The sequence below is a fragment of the Tursiops truncatus genome, chromosome 1 (genome assembly GCF_011762595.2).
Source record: "Tursiops truncatus isolate mTurTru1 chromosome 1, mTurTru1.mat.Y, whole genome shotgun sequence".
Lineage (NCBI taxonomy): Eukaryota > Metazoa > Chordata > Mammalia > Artiodactyla > Delphinidae > Tursiops > Tursiops truncatus.
Genome location: NC_047034.1, coordinates 36,622,094 through 36,642,166, shown reverse-complemented (window position 1 = coordinate 36,642,166; position 20,073 = coordinate 36,622,094). Strand labels below are relative to the sequence as shown.

The 20,073-nt window shown below is 45.0% G+C and overlaps 1 long non-coding RNA gene across 1 annotated transcript; it reads right to left on the bottom strand.

Moving 5' to 3' along the window:
- Nucleotides 1-15,279: 15,279 nt before the first annotated feature.
- LOC141279151 (uncharacterized) lies at nt 15,280-19,217 on the bottom strand. The gene is made up of 3 exons (XR_012333008.1): nt 19,108-19,217; nt 17,594-17,655; nt 15,280-15,848 (listed from the first exon to the last, which is right to left on the bottom strand). It is a non-coding gene; the product is annotated as an uncharacterized lncRNA (long non-coding RNA).
- Between the last annotated feature and the right edge of the window lie 856 nt (nt 19,218-20,073).

Here is a 20,073-nt window from a genome sequence, read left to right as displayed (position 1 = left end):
AGTGGAGAACCACAGGGAAATCTCAGACAGTGCACCGATCCATGAGAACCCTATCACCTTCTCTGAGCATTAGAGTTCCCTTTGGCCACAGGTCTTATTAGGTAACAATCCATTTCACTGCCTGCATTGTTATTTTGTGCCAGGGTCTTCTGCTATCCCGCAGGAGCCGTTGTACCTAGGTGTCCTTGAACAAGCCATTGAATTCTCTGCATCCAAGTTTCATCATCTATTAAAGGGAATCCATTCTATCTCTGCTGCTGTTGGAGAGTATCTTTATGAGGACGGAATGAAATAATGTAGATAACTTCTAAAAACATATAATGTGCCCAGAGTGTGAGGTATTGATTGTGGTAGACACTGGGAAGCCTGGAAAAGAAGAAAGAGAGGGCACTGCCCTCAGAAAGCTTAGAGATGGATAGGGAAGATGGGTCAAATGCATGAAAAGGAGAAGCAAGACGAGTTCACACAGAAGAAAGAGTCCTGGACCAGGAGATGCAAACCCTGAGTTGTAAGTAGGGCTCTACCAGTACCCCATCGCATGATTGTACAAGTTCCTTCCCCTCTCTGGGCCTCAGGAGTATGTTGGATAATCTCCAAGGCCACCCTGGGCTCTGATTTTTTGGGATGTCATAAGAAATTGAGCCCTATTGCAGATGCAGATATGAAAGAGTGATCTGAGCTCCAGGAGGAAATGAAACAGAGAGAGATTTTAGAATAGGGAAAGGGGATGCTTTGGGAAAATGGAATGACAGGGACATTCCAAATGTGGAAATCAACCTGGCTAAGCTTCCAAAGTGGGAGTGGGCATGTCCCAGTCAAGCATGTTCAAAGATTTCAGGTGGTTGGATCCTAGAGAAGAAGAGTAAGGAAAAAGGTCAAAGGGCATGGAAAATACTTTTGGCTTCTGAGCCCTTGTCTGGGATGAGGGAAGATGGGGAGGCAGGAAGGGATGGCGCTGTCAGGATGGCTGGGCTCTTCACAGGAGCTGAGAGGAGCCTGACCTGCTGCTCTATCATCCTCCCATCTGTATCCAAAGGACCATCACCCTCAGGATCTTTCTCAGGAGGAGTGCTTTGTCACCACGATGCTGCTGTTTCTTGTGTCATTTCAGGAAATTAAATTTGAAGTTGCTCAACCCTGCTAGTGTTTGATCCCTCGCAGACACTCCCCCTCCTGCTGCAGAAAGCCTGAGGTGGGTGCAGGGAAGGTAGGCAAGGGAGGGAGTGTGGTGGGTGGAGCAGTCATGGTAAGATGGGTTCCAGCAACTCTGCATTGGTAGTGATCCTCTGCCCTCTCACCCCTCCCGCTGCAAGGAAGTCTGTTCTCTGGAGAGAGGCAGACAGAAGGCCCCTTCTATTTTCTCATCTAGATGGCAGAGGCTGGGATGAGATCTCTATTGGGAACGTTGATTAAGTAGCCATTGTGCCAAGGGCAGAACTGGGAGCTGTAATCCCACTGATAACAAAGCCATTCACGGCCCATGTGAAAATGGTCAGGACAGCTCATCTGGACATTTTCCATTTGCAAGTGGACAAGGGAAATTGTGTTCCTAATATGTACGGTTTATCAAAGGTATATCTTAGATTTTATTAAAGGTGACCATTCATGGGTTCATTCAGAATACTTTCACCCCCTAGGAAGGGAGCCCCAAAGCACAAAACTATTGCATCCTTTTCAATAGCTGAGATGGCTGAGGCCTGTCCAGGGTCAGACAGATGGTAATTAGAAGACCCACAGGTCTAGACCAGTTTGGGAGGTCCGTGGCTTTTGAAGGAGATGGGGGCCCGGGTGGGAGACCATGCGCAGCTGTTCAGCCACATGCAGCTGTTTACAGATTAAAAGAAGAAAAAAACTTTTAAAATGGGAACTACTTATTTTAGCCCAAGTTTTCTCGTCTCCTCTCCCTTCAAATATCTCAACAAGTGTGAAGTTCAGAAGGGAGCACAGTGTGGTATCAAGGATCAAAGGGCAAGGCCTGCCCCCTGTGGCTTTCATGACATGAGTTGTCTAGACAGAGCACATCAGCTCCCTTATCAGCGACTGAGGATCACCAGCAAAGCAAAATAATTTCATGGGCTTGAGTGTTCAGAAGTTGGAGTTGGAGTATTAAACTAAGAATATGAAAATCAACAACAAAAATACGAACAATCCAATTAAAGACTGGGCAGAGGCTCTGAATAGACACTTTTCCAAAGAAGACATACAAATGGCCGACGGACACATGAAAAAATGTTCAATATCATGAATCTTCGGGTAAATTCCAATCAAAACTACAATGCTGGGCTTCCCTGGTGGTGCAGTGGTTGAGAGTCTGCCTGCCGATTTAGGGAACACGGGTTCGTGCCCCGGTCCGGGAAGATCCCACGTGCCTTGGAGCGGCTGGGCCCGTGAGCCATGGCCGCTGAGCCTGCGTGTCCAGAGCCCGTGCTCCACAACGGGAGAGGCCACAACAGTGAGAGGCCAGCGTACCGCAAAACAAACAAACAAACAAATAAACAAAAACTACAATGCTATATCACTTCACAACCATTAGAATGGCTATGATCAAAAAGACAGCAAATAGCAAGTGTTGGCAAGGATGCAGGGAAAGGGAACCCTCCTGCACTGTTGGTGGGGATGTAAACGGGTGCACCCCTTATGGAAAACAGTATGGAGTTTCCTCAAAGAATTAAGAATGGGACAACCATATGATCCAGAAATTCTACTTCTGGGTGTTTATCCAAAGAATATGAAAACATTAATTCAAAAAAAATATGTACCCCTATGTTGATCACAGCATTATTTACAGTAGCCAAGGTATGGGAATAGCCTAAATGCCCATCGATGGATGAGTGGATAAAGAATATGTGGTCTATATATACAATGGAATACTACTCAGCCATAAAAAAGATGAAGTCTAGCCATTTGTGACAATGCAGAGGAAACTGGGGGGTATTATTCTAAGTGAGTAAGTCAGATAGAGAAGGACAAATACCATATGATTTCACTCATATGTGGAATAGTAAACAAATAAATAAACAAACAAATAAAACAGAACAAAAACACAGAGATGGAGAGAACACATTAGTGGTTGCCAGAGAGTAAAGTTGGGGCAGAGGGAGTGTGAAATGGAAAAAGGGGGTCAATTCTGTGTTGATGGATGGAAACTAAGCTTTCGGTGATGAGTACACTGTAGGGTATACAGAAGCCAAAATATAATGTTGTACACAGGAAACTTATATAATGTTATAAATCAATGTCACCTCAATAATAAAGCAAAATAAAATAAAGTATAAAATAAAATTGGAAATATGCAGATATGACCTGCTGAAGGAGGAGACACCTATATGTGGTCAGCAAGTAGCTCCCTCAGCATCAGAGCTCCCACTTTAGGGCAGTGAGAACTCCGTGGTCCTTTTGATTGAAGGTGCAATTTCAATAAACCCACACACAGGAAGTAAAGTGACAAAATTTGTTACTTACAGATCCCAGAAATGGGGAGGGGGGCGCAAAATGAGCCTAGGCAAGGGCAGTCCTTCATCCCTGTGTCCCAGGTCACAGGTCACAGGCAGGTGAGCAGAAAATAGAGAGCAGGGTAGCAAGCACCTATTATTTATATGGCGGTTGGGATGGAGGTCACTAACTTTTCATGGGTTCAACTCTAAGTGGTTATTTTAAAAGGTGCCCCAGGAAAAGCAAAGTGGGAACTTGGGGCAGGAATCCTAAGCTCGGGCCCTTATCTAAATGTCCAGACTCAGAGTGAGCAGGGTTGTCATCCTGTAAAATGCCCAGGCAGCAACTCAAAAGAGTTGTTCCTCCTGTCCCACCTTCCAGCTCAAAAAGGGAGAAATACTGTTCTTCCCCCACCTTCTCCGCCTCTGAGTTCCTTTTCTATTGACTTTACTTAAACTTCTTTGGGTTTTCAACCTTGAAGAGATTTCTGACTTGTTCTTTGCCAGCAGCCCAGGTTTCTCTTCTTTGGTTGGTAATAAGCTCAAGTCACATGAAAAACCAGAGCCTGCTTCGGAGGCATCTGGGCAAATCCCAGGCAATCCTTCTTCCGGTACCATTTGCCTGAGAATTCCTCTCAAGCCCCCAGAAAACTTAGAGTCTTCTCCCTCCATGCCACTCTCAATGCTCCAGAATAAGTCAAATACCAAAACTCAATGGGAATTTTCCAGTGGAAAGACTTCCAAAATCACCAAAGACTTAAATTACCTTTCCATAATTGGGAAAGTCCACCAAATAGCAGAGAAATGATCTCTTTCTTTTTCCCCTGGCTTGCCAATTGAAACACTGTCTGCTCCCAATCCAAGTCATGTCACGAGGCCTCTTCCCAAAGAGCTCAACTCCAGTAATTGGAAGCAGCCCTGCCTAGCCTTTGGTCTTGGGTATTTTCATCATCGGACTGTTCCAGCCAAGACATACATTTTGCCAAGGAAAACTTTCCTTTGAAACCTCCATCTTATCCAAACAGAGAGTTGAAATTGACTCTTGGCATGCTCCAAAGATAGTTCTGAGTTAGGAAAAATAGTACATATGTGTCAGCCAATCTATGAGATTGTCCCCAATCTGAAAAAAAAAAGCAGCCTTGCACATGAACTCATCTCTACTTCCTATAGCTGATAAAACCAGTGCACCTGCAAAGCTTCAGAGCACTTTGAAGCCACTTGCTCAGCTCCTTTGGATGTGGCCCCCAAACCCTTCTCCTCAAAGAAGTTTGTAAGGCAAAAGAGCAAAGGGTATTTCAAAGAAAGGGAAGATCTAGGATATAGAGAAATGTAGTTGTATTCTTGAAGGGGAGGTATTTGAATTCGAGCTCCTGGCAAGATTACAGTTTGGGAAAGGTTTAGTCCAACTTGGAGGAACTGCAGTGTTGGAAAGCAGGGCATTTGCAGGCACTGTCTATCTCCTTGAAGAGTGGAGTGGGTCTTCATGAAGGGAATCAGGTTTATGCCCAGAAGCTGAAGAAAACATTTTGCAAATATTCAAACCAATTGTCTGACCTGGAAAACAGAGGGTATGTGGTTCCCCAGACAGCCTTCTGCAGGGCTAGGGTTGGATAAGGGAGAGAAGGGCCCTTCTTGAGGAATTGTAGGCTCTGTGAATTCCCTGCCCTGTGCTGCCTCATCCTGGGTTACTGATTTCTCTCCTAGTGGCCTTCATAGCTCCTGGACAGTCACTCTAGTAGGAGAGAAAACTACTTAGAATCATAAAATCTCATAATTAGACATGACTTTAAAATCCATTTAGTCAGCTGGCCCATCTCATGCTAGAATGCCTCACAGCATAGGAACCTGCAAAGACAAGACAGTCTCTGCCAACAGCATAGCTCGAGATGCAGGACTGCACAGTGCACATCATCCCTGTGGTAACCAGATATAAAGACAGATGAACCAACTTTACCAGTTTAGGAGATAAGTGCTGCTTAAGATCATGGGCTTAGACTGCCTGGAGTTAGACTCTCTGAGTTCAAATCCTGGCCCCGCCATTAACTTGACCATTAACTGGTCAAGTGACTTTGGGCAACTCACTTGACCTGTCTGTGCCTCAGTCCCTCATCTGTAAAATAGGGATAATGATAACACCGACCTCATTTGGTATTTGTGAGATTAAAATGAGCTAATATGAGTAAAGCACCTAGGATATTCCTATTCCACTGATCAACCAACAGAGATCCTCCTCACTTTTAAAAAATTTTTTATTATAAATAATTGTATATACTGTATATACAAAAGCATCAATATCAGTATAACGAGCCCTCATAGATCAAAATAGTATAATGAATGACTCATCTAGCTGCAACTGCACTCCACCCACTTCACCCCCGGCCCCAATTATTTTGAAGCAAATCATAGCTGGGGCGGGACTCCTTAAAAAATTAATAAGCATAACAGCATTATCACGCTCCTCCCCCGAAATATAAAATCATTCTATAATATCAAATATCAGTCCTAGTCTGCTCTCTCTCTGTTGGAAATGATATGAAAAAAAGGTCCTCACATTACAATTGGTCAATATGTCTCTTGTCTCTTTTAATTTGTAGGTTCCTCCTTCAATTCTTCTTTTTAACTATTTTTCACCTTGCAACTGTTTAGTCATAAGATTAGGCCATTTGTTGTATAGAGTTTCTGACAGTCTGGATTTTGCTGATTACCTATCATTTAACATGTTCCTCTGTCCCTCTGTATTTCTTATACATTGATCGTTGGATCTGCAGGCTTTAATAATTTGACAAGGCTACTTCAATAATTCAGCTTCAATAATTAGACAAGACTACTTCATGGGCTGTGGATATGTATTTCTATCAGGAGGTTCACAATGTCTGGTTGGTTCTTATGTGATGATGTTAGCAGTATCAATGATCATTGTCTAGATTTATTAATTCATGGCCAGGTTGCCTACAAAAATGCAGATGTCCAGTTACTTTTGAATTTCAGATAAACAATGAATAATTTTGAGTGTAAGTTTATCTCAAATATACTTGTACTAAGCAATTATTTGGTTTTTATATGAAATTTATATTTAAGTGGAGTTCTATGTTTTTATTTGTTAAATCTGGCAACCCTAATAAGGGGCTACAAAATGATGATATTCTAATTCTATGATTCCTTCTTTATTTGTTAGTCATAATATTTTTCTAAAGAGAAACTTCCTCTCATCTATTTGACAGCCCTGAAATATAGATTACATATAAGAAGCAAAATAGGTATTTGATTTTTTTTCCTTTTACTTTTCAATTGAAAAATAATGAGATAGGTCCTCTAATGATCAATAGAGGTATCATTATGAACTCACACATGTGAATATATTTGTTGTGAATTTCAATCCTTTGTGGTTACTATCCTTTCTGGTGCTTAAACTATCCTATCTCTGGTCAGTGAGAATCTATTCTAGTAGGCTCCCGAGTCCTTTTGACATGACATCAGTAGCTTGATATTTAGTTTGCTTTCTGGTAGGACAAGATTTTCTAGGCTCATCATGTATATTTCCTGCCTTGGATCTGGAATCAAGCACTTCTTCAAGGAATCCTGTTTCCTTTTAAGAGAAAATGGTACTTAGAAAACATAATCTGGTTTTCTACTGGTACTTAGAAAACATAATCTGCTCTGTGCTACTGAATTGTTCATTATTTTTAGGTCTTTTCAATAGAGCCAGTAACCATGTATTTTTAAAAGATAATAAAGCTCATGAGTTTGTAATATTTCCAATACAAATGCAAAACCACATGTTTTTCTTCGCTTCATTGGTCTCACATCTGTATCTCTTTTGTCCCATCATAAAAATCCCTATTCTCAATGACATTCACATAATTACTCACATACAACACATACACATAAAACAATGTATGCATGCAACATACAACTTCACTTACACTACAACTTTGTAATAACAATACCAACACTACCACTGTCAATATGATTGGTAAACATAGCTTAAGGTTTTGTTTCATTTTGTAGTTATTTTTATTCTTAGGGCATATTCCACTAGGGATATAAAAAATATATACTTATATTTTTAAATTACTTGAAATACTTTCTTAGTATGGTTATGCTCCAACTAGGTGTATATTTAAGTTCTCTTTTTAAAATTTCATTTTACTTTCTAAATTTTTAGGAATTGCTCTTTTGTGTTGCATTTTTAAATTATGTAAAAATATTTACATAGTTCCAAAGACAAACCTGTAAAACATGGTGATATTCAAAGAAATCTAGTCTTATTCTGGTCTCCTCCACTCTGTTCCCTTTCTCCTTCTAAAGGTAAACACGTTATTTTTACAATTTATCCTTCACCGATTTATCCTTCTCTAATTACTTTAATCTAAACAAATATAAAGATATATCTGTATCCTCCTCATTCTTCAAGGCTCAGCTCCAATAGTACTCCTCTGAGGCCTCACCACCAAAAATTGAGAACTCATCATCTATTACAGACATCATCTATTACAGACAGAAGTGTCACCTGCCTAACAATATGGTCACACTGTTTACAGCTAGCCTCCATTCTGATGGTTCACTTCTCTATTCTAATTGATTGGTGCCTGAGTTTTACCTGATTACAGTTCATTGCATTCACATCTGCCTCTCTTAGTAGCAAAAGTTGCTAGGATTTCCTAGAAAGCCAAGACCAGCCCAGACCTTACATCTTTTTTTATATTCCATACAGCCACAGCCTCAATGAAAATTCATTGAATTGAATGCATAAATCAGTGCCTCTTAGCCCTGGATAAGCATCTAAATTATCCATATAGTTTTCTCAGCTTTTTTATAAGTACAGGTTGCCAAGTTCTACCCAAGACCCACTGAATCAGAATCTCCAAATATGATCACCAAGAATGTGAATTAAATAATAAAGCATGATTCTATTATACAGCCACCTGCAGGGGGCGTTTCTTAAGAGATTCTCCCCTCGCCTGTTTAAGATGGTGCAATTTTGTGTCAGCAAAGCCAAGAGTAAACTTAGCTGGTCGTTTCATTTACCCTGATGATTTCCTCCAGAGAAAACTTAAAGAACTGTGGAGGGTGGGTTTATGTCTTTGAAAGAGAATTTGTTGCATATAAAGGTTAATTACTTTTTAAGGTCACACAGTTTGTCAACACACTAGGACGAAACTGGCTTCGTGATCTTCTGATCCAGAGTTCTGTCATCATTAGCTTCCCTTTCCCAAGCCCAGTATTACCCGAGGGCATAGATGACACAGGTCTTCTCATCCTTCCAAGGGCACTTCCATCCCAAGGCAGGACTTGAGAGCCAGGAGGGATTTTAGGGATCTAATCCAATCCCTAAGGTGAGAAAACTGTGGCCTGAGTCAGAAAGACAGTTTAAGGCAGCGCTTGGACTAGAAGCCAAGTGTCCAGCCTTCCTGGTTGATCAGGCTTTTTACTTTCCTCGCTGCATCCACAGTCCTGCCTATTCTTATGCCATCCATGCATTAACGCTTTAGGGTAAGAAAGAAGCTAAGTTAGGGTGTTGACATCTAGTCTCAGCCAAACGGGCTGATGTCACATTTCTGCAGCTATGTAGAAGGCAAGACTCAGACCCTACTTTATTTGTCTAAGCTTTAGTGACAAAGCCATTGCCGGACCTGTGTCCAGAAAGTCACACCCATCATGAGCTGAGAGGAAGAGAGGGAGCGGGTAGAGAAAGGATTATCTCCTCCTTTTACAATAGCTTTAACTTAGCTCTCTCATTTGATTTTTCTTGATCATCTAGCAGTGAAAAGAGGCAGTGGGTGTGTGGGATGGCTGGGGGCAGGGGGCCCCCAGAAGTAGCAGCACAGTCGGCTTCCTCCAAGTCTGCCTTTTCACTTTTATCCCCAGGGCTCTATAGGCCAGAGATAGTCTAATTGGTGTCCTGGTGGAAAGGGATGGCGGCTGAGCACTATAGAAACAGGGCTTAGGTTTTTCTTCCATTATGCCAGCCTCCATAATCCTCACCATTCCCTGTCCCCCGCCCACAGTTTGAACCAAAGGCAAAACCTGGAGGTGGTCCACTTGGTACATGTGGCTATTTGGAAAGCTCCAGGGAGGGAGTCATCACAGTAATCGAATGCATCAATTAAACCCAACAAATCCTTTTCAATCACAGGGAACATATGCACACACACACATGCACAAGCACACACACACAGACACAATCGCCTGTCTCAGTGTACCCTAAAGGGCTCACTCTGGCCTCCGTGGCTTCCACAGTGTGAGGCAAGGCAAAAAATCTATTCAGGTCACAAGGTTGAGGTTATGAGAGATGAAGGAAACCAGAGGGGGTGGGCAAGCACGCTGGTGAACTTGGATGTGTGCCAGGAAAGGGAGCTTTGAAGGCAAGAGTCCTATAGGGATGCTAATCATGAGTATTTCATTGTGATGATTCTGGGTCTCTTTCTTTCACCGGGATGCACACAAAACTGTGCTGTGGGATAGGAGTCTCCCAGCTGTCCCCTATGGCGCCTTTGGAATAGAGGTCAGTGGTGGAAGAAAAGCCTTCTGCCCAAGGTTTTTGGAAAAATCATTGTTTTCACTGGATTAAGGTTCAAAAGGAAAATTTAGACTAGAATCTAAGAATCTTCCAGGCTAAAAGTACTGTAAAACTGTAACAGGTACCAAGAGTATTAGTGATATATTCTAGCCCTCTTTAAAGTTATAAGGTGGTAAATGCCTTATCATTGGATGTATACAAAGAGATAAAGAATGACCAGTTACTGAGTTGATGTAGGAGATATTTTTATAGAGGGAGTAGTGGCGTTTAATTGTGTCTCCCAAAAAGATATGTTCAAGTCCTAACCCCTAGTACCTCTAAATGTGACCTTATTTAGAAATAAGGTCTTTGCAGATGTATTCAAGTTAAGACAAAGTCATACTGGTTTAGGGTAGGCCCAAGTCCAATGACTGGTGTCCTTATAAGAAGGCCATACGAGCACACACACGGAGAGGGAAGATGGCCGTGTGAAGACAGAGGCATAAAGCGGAGTGATGTAGCTACAAACTAAGGAATGCCAAGAACTGTGGACAGAAACCAGAAGCTAGAAGAGGCAAGGAAGGATTCTTCCCTAGAGGCTTCAGAGGGAGCCATGACCCTGTTGACACCTTGATTTCCAACTTCTGGACTCCAGCCACAGTGAGAGGATAAATTGTTGTTTTAAACCATCCAGTTTGTGGTCCTTTGTTATGGCAGCCTTAGGAAACTCATACAGGGTAAGACTAAATAGCCTGGAGGGTCTATTCCAGCTGCAATAGGCCATAGACCTAATTTTGTGGGGTTTTCATTGTTGGGAATTTATACAGAAGCATCTCTCTGAACTGATTTCCAAATAGTCCTATCCTGAGAAAGAAGGCAGCATGGCTGTAAATAAGAAGGAAGGAAATGTGAAAGCCATTGTAGATCCTGTCGAGAGGGCCTCACTTAGACTCCCGTTTCCTCAAGAAAGGGTTGGACTTCCTTGTACTGTGAAATTCTCTCACACATGTGCTCTCTCCCTGCCCCTCACATGAATAACAACTGCATACTTCATGCTGGCTCTTGGGGACAGGAACCAGACCCTAGGGCTGTCAAGAGTGATTCCTAACTCAGGAGCACGTTTAATCCCAAACAATTAAGATAATCCAATCAACATTGCATCCAGCACAAAATAATGCCATTAGAGGCAGAATCTCCCCAGGCACTGGGGGGAGGAGAAGAAGGGGAGACAAAGCATAGTGGGCTCAGTCTCAAGGTCACTGTGATCTCCTAACCTAAACTGAGTTACTTGGGACAGATGGTTCCGAAGCAATGCCAGAGTTCTTAGAGGCAGACGTTAGTGTCCTCCTCTAGGGAGACCATGGCCAAGAGTAAAGATGGTATATGCTCAAAGGATAAAGCATCTCCCAGAGACTTTTAGGGGAGCCCATGCATCTCCGTGAACAATGCACAGAGCTAGACTCAGAGACCTTGCTTTCATCCCAGCTTTTCCATTTATCAGCTACACCCCTTGGACAAAGCATTTGATCTCCTAAACCTCAGTTGCCTCATTGGAAAACAGGGACGTTGCTTGACTTCCTTCCTATCTTTCTGTGTTGTTCTGAAGGCTGAAATGTATCAGGATCCAATGCTTCTCACTCTACAGAGGAGGAAAATGAGGCTACCTGACTTCCCCAAGTCCACACCGCCCATTAGTGACAGGGGCTGATACGGAGTAACTGCCCTGTAAGTAGCAGCTTTTCTTGAGCCAGACACTGCTGTTTACAGACTCATTTAATTCTTATAACAACTCTATGATGTCCACATTCTTTTCCTGTTTTACCATTGAGGGGATTGAAATTAGCAAGAGGTTAAGTAACTTTGCTAAGACCACAGAGGAATCAGTGGCAGAGCTGGGAACAAAGCCCACTCTGAAGCCTATGCTCTGAGCAACTATAGTTGAACCCCGCCATCTTTCTAGTATATGTCCACCTGCTTCTAATGTACTTGAAAACTTTGCCAATGGTGACTTGCTGTACACATTATTACATTAATTATTAACAGTAACTGTTAAATATTATTGCATTAAGAGAAGTAAGCATTCGTTTGACTTTGAAGCTCCTCAAAAGCACAGAGGTGAGTCACACAGGTCCTGGGCTGAGGCGGCTACAGAAACTGCAAAGCCATTTGGCATGTTCTTCCGTCAAAGGGTCTCTTCTAAGCTCATCAGTCAACAGGGTAGAGAGGACTGTCCCTGCTGGTAGAACCAGTAGTAGTGAATCTGAATGCATCTCTAATGTCACAAAGGAGGAGTTGTTCGGCCTCCTGACATTCCTTGTGTCATCATGTCCCATGTAGGAAAGAGAGACCCAGTGGAGCAGGGCTGGACAGAGGAGCACAGATCACAGGTGTTTGCCAATCCAGGTCCACAGAATATTCCGGCATCGGAACCAAGGCCTTCCAAAGTTTGGCTCCACGATGTTTATTTAGCCAGTTTTGACAGACTGGAGAAAAGTCGAGGTGAAGTGGTTACAGGAAATTGATCAGGAACTTCCACTTCCAAGGTAAGGTACAAGAGAAAGTCTGGCCCCTGCCCACCAGGACTTTACAATCTGATGAAAAATATGAAGCTCTGAAGTTAAGCACACTGGCGAGTAACAGGAGAGGTTAGAGGAGATTGCAACAGGAATGTAGCATAGCAAAATGGAAAGGACCCTGGACTTGAAATGAAAACACCCAGGTTCCAGTGTCTTCTCTGCCATGTAACTGGACGTGTGATCTACAAGTGACTTAAGCTTTCTGAACATCTTTACATTTACCCTCTGTGAAATGGGTATAAATGGCAAAAACCACTAGTGAAAGTAATTCAGCAAACATGCACCCAGGGACTTCTCTAGGACAAGCTCACAATGAATAGAAACAAGTTTACAAATTATTAACCTTTTGTGGGCATAAAGTGCCCTTAGCATAGGTTGGAAAAGATATATTTAAAGATATATTTAAAAAGATATATTTAAAAAGATATATTTAAAAAGACCTTTTAGAAAAAGGTCTTGAGAAGGTCTTAAAGACTGTTCAGGCTCTGGGAAGTTAGGAAGGGGAACAATACATTCTAGACGGCTGGAAGAACATGGGCGGAAGAACATGGGCAGAAACGCGGGGAGAAAACGAGCTTAGCGATTTCAAGGAACCCAGAGGGAACCAGTATGCCTGGGTGGGTGGACAGGGGTTATTAGAAATAAGACTGAGCATAGAGGGTAGGGCAAGGTTATGGAGAACCTTGAAAGACGGCCTGTAAATCCTCTGATGCTATGGTTATGGGGTGTTATTTTTATTCAAGGGAAGGAAAAAGCAAAGCAATGCATGCTGTTCACCCAAACATCAGGACATTCTGTTCCTCTGTGATTGTGCTTCGTGAAAATGCTCTCCAGCAAAAAAAGAAAAAGAATGATTAAGGGGGAAAAAAAATAACCAGAGCCACATTCATTTCAGCTCCACTGAAAGCACAGCAGGAAGAAGTCGCTGTGTTTGCCAAACTCCAGAAAGAGACACAATTGATGTGGGGCTGAGAGGGGGAGGGCCAGGCAGGGAAGGGGAGATGAGAAGGAGGGGGCCGGTGTTGCTTTATTCTCCCAAGAAGATACTGTAAATAATGGCGAGGTATAATGCACGGAAGGGGAAATTACTCTGACAGGGCCCTTTTAGGGAAGAAAATGGAACTAAATACATGCTCCATTATTCCTGATCTTTCATTCAACTCCCCATTTACATGGGGGCTCCCCGGAGCTGATGTTTCCCCTTTGCTGTCATAAGTAGTCATTGACTGGAGCCTATCATTTCAAAATAATGGCCTGCAATTATTCCACTGTCATGATTAACACAGGGTAATAATTATTAGCCACATGGAAAACTGTGGAGCAGAGGTAAGGCTGCCAGGCTGCCCGGTTTTTCCCAAGCCAGGGAAGTTCCCCGTCATTCCACCAGGGGGGGCGATGTCCCCAAGAGACCACAGAAGGCTTTGGTCTCTCCAGCTTCTCCGGGAGGCCTGGGTGGTAGCCAGGGATGGGATTTGCTGTCATCCCAGGATGTTGCGGAACACAACAAGATAGGAATTCCACAAGGAGGAGAGGGGGCTGGAGAGCAAGGTGGGTGGGGGAAGAGGAGAGGAGGTAAAGTAAATCTACGATACCCGATCATCCCATACTCTTGGCCTTGGAAACGTCAGGAAATATTATCAGCCGAATGGATCAGAGGGGCTGGAGCCACCCATGACTCAGATTCATAACAGCCAGCATCGTGAACAGAAGAGTTTATCAAGGCAGGCAGAGAGAGAAATCATCCACCTCGAGACAATCCAAAGGCAAAATCCTTTTTCTCAACTGTGGCCCTGTAGCATACACCCTCGGTGATGTCTTAGGCACTGGGCTTCCTTAGCTACTACAAGAAGGCTTCTTAGGGTCCAATGTCCTCGCTCCATTCTCCAAGGAGAGAGTCGGAGTGATGACAGGACAGGGCGGCAGTGCGGGGGGGAGAGAGGGGAGCGTGGAGCCTGATTCCTGCTTCTTACAGATGCAAAAACCAGGACCAAAAGGAGGGAGAGGACTTGTGGGAGGCCAGGAAAGAGCACAGGCAGGGTTAGAATCCAGGTCGCCTGTCACCCAAGGGGGAGGGGGTCCAACCTCTGTTTTATTATGGAAATAATAGTCTTGCCATTCAAATACTGATTCTGAGTGAATAGAAGCCATACGAGGAAAAAAAAAAAACCCCACAAATACACAAAAATCAGTGCTGTGACCCCAGAGAGAAAGAGGAGGAGAGTCAGAAGAGAAGGACAGGAACAGAATTACTTTTGTTCTCGATCTTCCTTTCCATCTCATACACCACCCAGAATAACCCGCAAGAGTGTATTTCACAAAAGGAATAAAAATGAACTTAACCTTAAACTGACTATGAGGGAAATGTGTGGATCTTACTTTCTAGGAATTCAAAACTCAGAATATAGGAAACAACATTTAAGTCTTTTTTTTTTTTCCTGGTGATTATCAACTGTTTCATGATGTTGGTGATGACGCCGTTGATTCCTGTCTGCCAAGACTTACGCCGTTTCTGACTTTTTCTATTTAGACCCTAGTAGTTCATACCCTGCTCTAAACTTACAGCACTGAAGCAGGCACTGGCGCTTGCATCTGCGTGCCAGGACATTTGATTTATTTAAGCAGTGTGGGCAACGAACTTTACTCCCTACCAGCCTCCTCCGGGCAACGCCCAATCCCTCCACCCCCAACCCTCCCCTCCAAAGGGCCCTGGACCAGCTCCCACGCGTCTGGCTTGAGGCATCCCAGACTACCCACCCCCCCAGCCACTGCTCTGCACTGCCTCACAGCAGACCAGCACACCGGAGACAAGCGTCCTGGCGCGGTCTAGCTTTTCCAACCAGCCCCGCTTCATCACTCTCATCACACACCGGCTCCGGTCCCAGGGAGGGCCTGGCACTGTGTTAGGTACTCCAGGTATCAGTCAGGAGAGAGAAGGGTGGGAGCAGACAGAGGGAGAGCTTAATGTTCTGTCCCTGAAGAGCTTGCAGTCAGAGGTAGGAAGAAATTCTTCTACTATCATTCTTGTCTTCCTTTCTCCCCTAATTAGGAGGAGATGTAAATTCATTTCTGTTGGGGGTTTGTAGGGTACAGATGCAATACAGGAGAAGGCAGACACCGGTGTCTGCTTGCCCTGCTCCCCGTGGAGTCCACAAAGACCGACCGGCGTGCTCTCTCTAAGGGGTGGGTGACGCACGTTGCACCCATTATCCCATTATCTTGGAAGGCAGGCGCGGCCATGCATGTGCTGTTGTGCGGGGCAGAGGTGACATGAGCTGGTGGAGATCTGCAAGTGTTGGCAACTTCTTTCCTCTGGGCCAAGTCTCGCTGTTAAACACACACACCCTGCAAAGCAGAGGAGACTTGAGCTCATTAGTATGATTGTTTATAATAATCATGATAACAATTGCAACATGCTCTCCTTTGTAAGAGAAAATGAAGCTCCTGACCTTCAGTAGAACTGAAGCTCAGCAATGCTGAGCAACGCTTTGCTGGACTTGGGATGAGTCTGTAGGAGCTCAGGGCCACTGCCGGTTCAGTGCTAAGAAGAGGGATGAGGTTCGGTGCCCCCCGTGTCCCGCCATGTGTAGAATGGACTCCCACACTTCCACCACTTTTTCCTCCTCAGAAGAGGACAAAACTGGAGAAAATGAATGTCAGATATGCCTATGTTCAAATTTTGACTATGCCACATACTACCTGGGTGACCTCGGGACCAATGGCTTGACTCTCTGATCATCAGTTTCCACATCTGTAAAATGGGTGATAATACCTACTAAGACTGGACTTGTGAAAATTCAGCATCATGTGGGCACACTGCCAAGCACTGTGACGGAAGCAGGGTGAGCACCCAATGCATGTTAGCACTTACCACTATATGATGAAAGTGGGTGCTTCCTATAGGTTCTGATCTTGAAGGAACAAACTGTACTGGCTTCCTCCAGTCTGTCTTACTCCCGCTCCAGAAGGCCCTGGCTGTGCCTGCACCATGAGACACTGCATCCTCGGAAAGCTGGGCAGCCCAGCTCCAGCTAGAGCTCTGAGAGCACAGTCATCTGAATCAGGCTGGGCCATCAGAGCCAGGGAGGGCAGCGTGTGTCTGGTGAGGCCTGCTGAGCAGAGAAGGACCTCAAAAGTGCATCTTCATAATGCATCTCAGGCAGTGAGAGTCCGTGCCATTCTGATTCCCATACAATTGAGGGTGTTCCCCCAGGCATCTCAGCTCCTCTCTGCCTGCCTGGGAAGAGCGGGCTTATGGGGACTGCCAAGCCGTTAGGGTCAGCTCCAGCCTGGGTGTTCCCTGTGGTTCCACGTCGAAGGTAACTAGGCAGAATCTTTTGGTCTGCAGCACTTTCCAGTGGAGGCGTGGGAGAGGTGGAGGGACCCCAAAGTGATGGGGAGACAATGCAGCCACCCAATAAGCAGAGGGGTATCTCTTAGGAACCCAGCTGATTCCCTCAAAAACCGAACAAGAGGGCTTCCCTGGTGGCACAGTGGTTGAGAGTCCGCCTGCCGATGCAGGGTACATGGGTTTGTGCCCCGGTCCGGGAAGATCCCACATGCCGCGGAGTGGCTGGGCCCGTGAGCCATGGCCGCTGAGCCTGCACGTCCGGAGCCTGTGCTCCACCACGGGAGAGGTCACAGCAGTGAGAGGCCCGCGTACCACAAAAAAAAAAAAAAAAAAAAAACCGAACAAGAGAATGAACTGCTGAGTCAAGAAGAAGGTTTGGCTTTGGAAGGAACTTCTGGAACCTTAAGACAACATCCCCATTATACAAATATGTCATGATTTCCGATTCACAGCCAGTCTCTTGTTTGATTCTTGTGAAGCAGCGTATGCGGGAACCAGGGATATTATTTCCACTTCACAGATGAGGAAATGGAGGCACTGAGAGGCATAGCCAGGGATTACATGACCTAATGGGTAGCATGTTTCCTTTTTTGGAATCTCTTAGAAAAAATAAGGGAGGAAGGCCCTTTCTCAGACCTTCAGTGCCAGGCACAGAGCAGCAGCAAGAGTCATGTCCCCGAACTGAGACCTTCACCCAGTCCTCACATTTCACACCTGAAGCCCGGTGGTCCACACTCACCTCCTGCATCCTGCAGCCTTCTCACCCGGGACACGCAGGAGTCTTTAGATGGTTCCAGAGACCTGTTCACATAAGTTTAGGGCTGTAGTTGGCTGACCCTCCCAGAGAATATTCTCCTCCCAGAGCAACATTCTAGATGGATGGAGAGAGGGAGGGAGGGTTAGGGAAAGAGGGCGAGGGATAGAGGCACAGAAGCTCCACTTGTGGGAGGTCTAGTGAGAAAGGAGTGAAATCCCACCTTGTTTGATTTGGAGTCTTAACAGGCTTGTACTGTTTACAGTACACAGGAACGTGGGTTTTGTGAAGGGATGAGAGGGGAGGAGAGACGAGGGTGACATCTGTATGTATGGGGCTGAGAATCCTGGAGCAGGTGCCCTGCGGCTGTGTCCTGGACCGCTGTCCCCACCGCCCAGCCAGAGGCCCGCCCTCTGGCAACCCAGTCATCCCTCCCTCCTTTCATAGGGCTTGGCCCACACACTCAGGGCTGGACCGTCAGACCAATCCCTTTGTTTCCCTCCATGTGGGTGGGGGAAGGAGGCTGCTGTTTCTACACTGTGCCTGCCTGGTCGCATCTGCTGGGTAAAGGTGAGGCAGGGGATGAGAGACGGAAGGGCCCACCCACGGGGGAAGGCGGCCCTGCCTTGAAATGTGGAAGGCTAGGGGTCAGGGCAAATGAAAGAGGACGTGCCTCTGAGAGCAGAAGTAGATCAGTGGTCTCAGCTTCGGGAGCTAGATGCAAGGCTGGTAACAACCGCACACCACCCAAAGATCACCCACTGACGCTGGCCACCTGCCCACAGCTCCAGGCACACAGCCCCCAGCCCAGCCCCCATGCCACTCAAGGCACCCTAAATGTATGCTCGAGCACACTCGCAGGCAGCATCCCCATGCTAAACACTGCTGGCTTGCCACCCTCCCAACCTCTGAAAGGGAGCAGAATTAATGCTGAAAGCCTGACAAAGTGTGGCTGCCTTCCAGCACCAAAAATACCTCCCGTGATCCAAGGAGCTACTGTACTGGCATCTATTTGTGGAGCTGGAGCTGCTGCTGTGACAGAGAGAGGACTTCCCCTGGGGGTCGGCTGGGTGCCCATTTGGGCCTATTCTCCCCAGAGTCTCAGGCTTCCTCAGGCCTGAGGACATCTGCTCGGCCAGACCTGCCTCTGCAGGAGAAATACTTATTTCTCCCGGGAAAAATTCAGCTCCATTCCAGAGTGTGCCATGGCCCTGTTCTCTCCTGCTTTTCTTTTCCTCTTCCCCACGTTACCCATCTAGTTACAAGCAAAGAGGGGGCCTGGGGCTCAGGATGACAATGCAGCAGCCACAGATGACTTTGCAGGGGTGAGGTTCCAGGAGTACCATGACTTCAGAGGTGGGTGGGTTGGGATGGACGAGATCCCTATTGAGCTTGCTACAGTTTTCCAAAGATGAGGATTTGGCATAAGACAAACATCTCCCCATCCATCCATCCATCCATCCATCCATCCGTTTGATAAACACTTATTAAACACCCACCACGTGTGCAGAACGGTGCTGGGCTGTGACCATTCCCCCTGATGGAAATGAGGATGAACTTCAAGGCACTGGCAGAGTCTTGATGAGTCCCCAGGGGCCATGCGTCTGCTATCAGCTGGACAGGATGCAAAAGAAGACATCAAAGACCAGCTAGATACCAGAAAACTCAGGTCCCAGAAAGACATAGACAGGTCTGAGGGCATAGAGCCTATTAGCATGATTATTAGCATAATTTCTCTAAAAATACGTGTGGAAGAGATAATCATGTACTATGTACAATTCCATTTTTAAAAAATTGAATAAAGTTGCTCTTAATAAATAATATTTGTGGAATGAATGAATGAATGGATACACAGTGATCAAAAAGATGTGGTTATTAGAGCACCTTTGAAGATCAAAGGCTCATGTATATTGCCATTGCCTCAGAGGATGTTATATCTAAATACACACCATGAAACTAAGTTGTTCTTTTTTTATTCCCAAGATATATTGTTATAATTATGTGTGTGACTAATAAGATCCATATTTGTTTTAGCCTATTAGGACTAAAAATATGAACAAATCTTTCCATTTTAATGACACTATTAATTCTTCTAACATTTCTACATATTTCTATTTTAACTCCCACAACTCTCTGAAGACTGAAGGTAGGAATCCCCATTTTGAAGATGGACAAACCGAGGCCCAGAGATGTTAAGGGTACTTAACAGGGTGCCTCCCGGGAGACCTGGTAGTGTTCTTGACATTGTCATGCTGACCGCAGGAACCCCCATAATCTCACAGGACTCAGACCTCAGGCCTGAGTTCAGTGGCAATGTACAAACTGGGTGACATTGTGTCATGCCTGCAACATGTTCTCCTACCTGTCTTCTCTCTCTCTCCCTCCCTCTCTTTCTCTTCACTATTTATTTGAAAAGGGGAAGGGAGGCTGGGTTGAAGGATGTGGTGAGTAGAGGAGTCTGTTTA